The sequence below is a fragment of the Larimichthys crocea genome, chromosome VII (genome assembly GCF_000972845.2).
Source record: "Larimichthys crocea isolate SSNF chromosome VII, L_crocea_2.0, whole genome shotgun sequence".
Lineage (NCBI taxonomy): Eukaryota > Metazoa > Chordata > Actinopteri > Sciaenidae > Larimichthys > Larimichthys crocea.
In genome coordinates, this window is record NC_040017.1 from 27422953 (window position 1) to 27428760 (window position 5808).

General features: G+C 46.4%; 1 pseudogene; it reads right to left on the minus strand.

The window, feature by feature from the left end:
* LOC113746083 (flotillin-2-like) overlaps positions 1-5059 on the minus strand; it is a 7306-nt pseudogene extending 2247 nt beyond the window's left edge.
* Positions 5060-5808: the final 749 nt, after the last annotated feature.

A 5808-nucleotide genomic window follows, 5' to 3' on the forward strand; every position in this document is an offset into this window, starting at 1 on the left:
TCCTGTCTATGTAAATTGATATTTAAATGTCAGTTTATTCGACACACACGGACACACACACACACACACCCACACACACACACACGCACCTGGTGAGAACGAGAAAGTATCATTTCATTTAAAAACAAGAAACACAGTTAAACGTGAGTCCAAACCTTCAGAATCTGAGCTTGAACTGTTTCAGATCCTCCGAGCAGCAGACTCACCTTATTGGAGACAGGTCCACTCAGTCAGGGCGTTGACACACAGGGGAGTTCAGCCAGGAGGCGTTTCACCTCGCCGTCACGCGGCTCCCTCCCGCTGCGGGATACGTCTCGTTGGGCTTGGCTAACGCGGGCCGCCACCTTGGAAGCGAGCATGCAGCAGATACAGTTTGAACAATCACATGAGTCGTAGCCTCATGACTCTGAATCATTCAGATGCGGTTGGGCGATCACAATGCAGCCGTGGTTTTATATGCAAACTCGTTTTCAGGTAAGAGCTGAATAGTATTATTATTACACGCTGCATGTCTGACACACAGCATGCGCAGCTCTGTCGGTGCTCGTGTGGTGACATGTCGAAAAGATGAGCAAATTAAATGTAACAAATAGCTGCTGGCTCCTTAGGCTAAGCCACTGTCTCGTGGCAGTAGCTTTACCTCTAAGGGACAGAGGTGAGCGCGGTATCGATCCTCTAACTAATCCTGAGGAAGAAAGTGAACAATTATATTCTAAAATTTATGGAAAACTACCGCAAAAAGAAATAAACTCCAAATTCAAAGTTCTCTTGGAGACCTTGTCCTGTTTTACCTTCGGCAGGCCCTCGAGGACCAGCGCCGTCTTCGCTGCTTCTCCGTACTGGCGGGTAGGCCGGCCTTCAGTCTCATCTTTCTCAGCCTCGCCTGCACCACAGCCTCGATGGAGCAAGCCTCCGCCTCACCAACTTCCGGATGCTTCTCCGCCTCAGCCTGAGCCATCAGCACCGTCTCTCATCCTGACGGGAAACGATGATTCACGGTCAACAACAGCTCTTTACACACACAATGTGCTGCAGGATGGCCTACCACAGGTAATCATACCCTGCTAGTCTGTCTTTAACCAAACAATACGTGACAGACGTGCAGCGATGGTTCTGCTCTGCAGCTCGTGACCTCTGATCTTTGTGAGGAGAAACACTGAGCCACAACATGTGCACGACTACAGAAGTGAATGCACAGCTGCAGCGGGTCTGATCTGTTCCGAGAAGGAGACATTATGCGGAGGTGTGGTGAACATAACAAGGGCTGCTCTCTCTGAATGATGATGGAAGGTGAAGGAATCTTAGAGAAACATCTCTGGCCTCTCACATCAAATCAGATTTCTCAGACGATGCTGTCCTCTCTGAAGCTTTTCTAGATTTTCAGGCCTCTCAACAGGAACGCGTCTCAAAACACCTTTGGCCTGAACACAACTGCTCTGTTTGTTCAGCTGCTGTTTTTCACACTGCTCATACTGAGGCTCAGCTGGCATGTCGGCTATGAAGGTCAAAGATTGTTGAAACAACAAAGCTGTTTGAACTCGGAGCTGATGTTTCAAATCATAAACTGTCTGAATGTTCTTAAAACTCACTCTGCCCCTCGGCCAGCTGGCGCATTTTGTAGGCCTCGGCCTCGCGGGCCTCTTGACGGTGGCGATGAGCTCCCTGTCCTGTGCAAGCGACCCCGTCCTTCTCCGTCTGGTATCTCTTCTTTTCCGCCGGCACACCTGGATCTCGATCTCCTCCAGACGGATCTTCTGCTTCTCCTTGGTGGCGCCTGCAGCTCGTACGCAAGCGATGCCCGCGGCTTCTGAAACATCAGCACACACGCGGTCACGCCTCTGAAGCGCACCACCTGAGGTAACAACACAGCTTGAACAGGGCGCACCTTGGTGTTGACTATTCCTGGTTGAAACTAGCTTTCTGCAGCTCCAGCTCTCGGTTTGGAGTCGGCCATCTTGGTGTCGGCCAGACTTGACGTCCATCATCTCCTTCTTCTTACACTCGGCTTCCTGGTGGGACGATGAAGCAGTGAAGCAGCGTTCAGCTGTTGTTTGAACTGAAACTAATTCTCAGAGAAGGTGGGAGAACCTTCTGCATCCTCCTTACCACCCTATCCCAGCATCCCTCTCTGCCTCAGCCACGCCGATGTCTGCGTCTCTCTGGACGGGCGGCGGCGCTGCGTCTTCCCGAGGGAGCTCAGGTAATCCAGTTATCGACACATCCTCCTGCCAGCACAGACACACGGTCAGTACAAGAGCTCAGCTTCCTGCAGACACTGAAAACACACTCATGAAGCCCCTCATACAAAGACTTATAATATAATATATTAGATAATACAAACGTGACACAGCACAAACACCGTCTTCACTAATTGATGACTCTTCCAGAAAACCACTGTGGCTGTGAAACCGCACTTCAATTAGCCCAGTCAACAAACAGTAACGTCTTCAGAGGGAGTCTCCTGCCGATTAAGTATTTAAAGCCATGAAACGAGCAGAGATGATTTCTGTAACGAGCACGGCGGATCATGTTTGTGTGACTCAACACGGTGTGTTGCTTCATGCAGAAATGATGCTCAGCAGGTGGTGTGTCACCACAAACACAAACTTCTGATCAGATTTCCCTCCAGTCTACAGCTCGTGGTTCTCGTCGCTGAGGATCTGATAAACTTCACACGAAGCGATCCCTGTGCCAAAAACATCACGTGACCAGCACCCGCGTGAGCTGTGTCGACATAGGGACTCTGATGCACCTTCAACCCACCTTGATGGTAAGCTGAGAATCTCGATGCCCATCCTGCCACCACATCGGAGCTGCTACCCTACCTCCCGCACCAGTTTTGGCAAACTGGTCCCTGTCCTGATAGATCTGCTCCACGGTCAGAGTATGCAAAACAGAGACGTGTGCAGCGTCTCCACAAATGCAGCCGCCTTGTTTTATTTATGTATTTATTATGTTTTATTTAAAACAGGTACCGAGGATGGAGCGCAGGTGTCCCTCCAAAGTCGCAGAACCACAGTTTTTGATCTCAATCACTGATTTACCCAGAAACTGTTCACAAGCCAACCGCCAGCAGGTCGTGCTCCCGTCATGACTTTGACCTGAAGACAGAGAGAGGTCAGACGGGTTATATTTCGCTGTGCAGCAGCGTTAAACGCTGTGACGTCTCCACGCCGAGGCCTGGTCCGTCAGAGAGGATGCTGGGATGTGGTCTTACCTGAGCCACACCTGTGACAGTGAGGGCTACACCCTCTGCTGCTCCACGTCCTCACATCGGGGCTCAGAGTCCATGATCTCCAGAGTTAACCTACAGAGCAGGGGAGCAGAGCAGTCTTTAACTCAAAACATCTCGACAAACTTCTTAAACTTCCAGATTTCTCTGCTCTCTCACCACGGCGTGGTGCTGCTCAGTCTGAATGGGAGAGTGAAAAGTGCTGTGAGCTCAGCTTAATGTGCTGTCTTTCTTCAGTTCACCTGCAGCTTTACTGACACTAATGCCACATCAATAAAGAACAGAGTTACAACGGAGCATTACAGGAGGTGAGGAGCCGACGGGGGACCCTGAGCTCTGCTGTCACCATCAGAGGGTGGAGCGCTTCACAAAATGTGTTTTTAAAGTTTCTGCCAGGGAGCGAGGCCAGAGCAGGTCGCGTGTTTCAGACTTAACGGCTCAGTGAATGTTTCACAGACGCTAAATAAATAATAAAGATAAAATACTGCATATAACATTTTAACAAGCTAACGAGTCACGACCTGGGAATGTTGAGCTGAACTTTGACCCTGTTTGACTCACGTGTGTGTGGGGTGTGTGTGTTGTGTGTGTGTGTGGTGTGTGACACTGTGTTTTCACCTTTGGGTGTCGAGATGAGCCACCACCACGGACCAGCCTCCCACCACGTAGGTACTTGTGTCAGAGCCACAGCAGCCACCTGACGGAGGAAGCACAGGAAGATCAAGACGACATCCAGCATCAAAACATCAAACTGTGGAGACTTGTTCAGACTTCGTCAGTCAAACATGTGAGAGGTCTGATAACACAGAGTCTTTACTTCTTCTGAAACATCTCAAATAAAATCTAACGAATGTTTCATTGTTGATGTCAGCTGCTGTCGAGTTTTTATGTGACAACACGACAGAAACAGAGAAATGAGTCAGCCTGTAACTCTGATGAATCGTAGCTGAAGCATCTGCGTGACCTTGGGAATAAAACAGAGTGCTTAAATCTGTTTTCTGATGACACGAAATCAGCTCGACTTTATGAGAAATGAGATCCGGAATCTAAATCTAGTACAGCGGTACAGATGCTGGGGTGAAGGACCTGAGTGTATTATGTGGACTGTACGCCTTATATATTTATATTTTATATTTATATTGTTTACGTTAATATTATTTATATTATATTATATTATATTATATATTTATATTATATTATATTTATATATTATTTTATTTATATTTATATTTATATTATTAATATATTTATAATTATATTATTTATATTTATAATAATACTATTTTATAATTATTTATTTATATTATTAAATATTTATTTAAATTTATTTTATTGATATTATTTTATTCTGTGTGTTTACTCTCTGTGTCTGCGTTGTTTTCTTCCATGAAATAACGGAGCTGCTTTGTTTGTTATTTCTGAGCTGATGTTATTTACTGCAACTGATATTTTTATTTTAATCACTTAAAGCTTAAAATGAGCAGATTTAATTAACAGATTAATTAACTCTGAATTAATGATTTAATAATTAAAGAGCTTAGCTTAGCATCTGCGCTAAACATCGTTAGCTTCGCTCGCTCCCGTTAAAACCGTTAAAATCATTCAGCAGCTGCACGCGAGCGGTACGAGCTTTTTTCAGAGATTATTTATTTTTATTTTTTTATTTTATTTTAATCATCCGACATTAATTAAAATCAGAAACGAGTCTGAGCCGCTGACAGCTCCGTTAGCTCGGACAGCTAGCTCCGGTACCGCTCCGGTAGCTCGGTTCGGACTTACGCGAGACAAGAGCGCCTCGTTCGGCCCCACGGTCAGACAGTTCCCCATGTCGGTAAGAAAACGGTTCACGGAGCGGCGGAAGTAACGAAATAATCCACCGGACGGAAAGAGGCTTCACGTCCCGCAACGACAACAGCAACAAACCCGCAGCCCCCGCCCCGCCCCGCTAACGACACTGTGACGTAACGTTTGTCAACACGGCGGATTAACTGAGGGACCACACACACACCGGTTACACCGGTTACCCGGCTACATTCGGTACCGAGCTCTCGGTGTTAACGTACTCACGCTGTAAGATGACGCGCTAACGAGAGGCTGAAACTGACCTACATTCACGACTTTTATTTTGAAATCTACACCAATTTATAACATGCAGTTACTCACTGCGGCCACCGAGGGCGCCAAAGCCCGCCATCACCAGCACACTGCAGCGTATATGAATCCAAACTGAGGCAAACAGACACGACTAAATAAATGTAATGTTTAAATTCAAATTAAATTAAATTAAATTAAATTATTGACGTTACCGAGCGCGAACCGGCAAACGGGAGACAGGTAACGGATGTACGCTGCCTGTTTGTATTGGTTCTAATGGAGTCTGCGTGTTGCTGCCCTCTAGTGGCCAAACTGAGGAACTGCAACAGATTTTAAAGTCAAGTCAGCGTCAATGACACATGATGTTATGGCGGTACTTCCGGTAAACACTTCCAAAATAGAGAACATTCCATTTTTTTTATTCAAACGTGAGTAAGTAAGTATTTATTGTGTATTTATTAATGATGTCATTGACTGTGTGC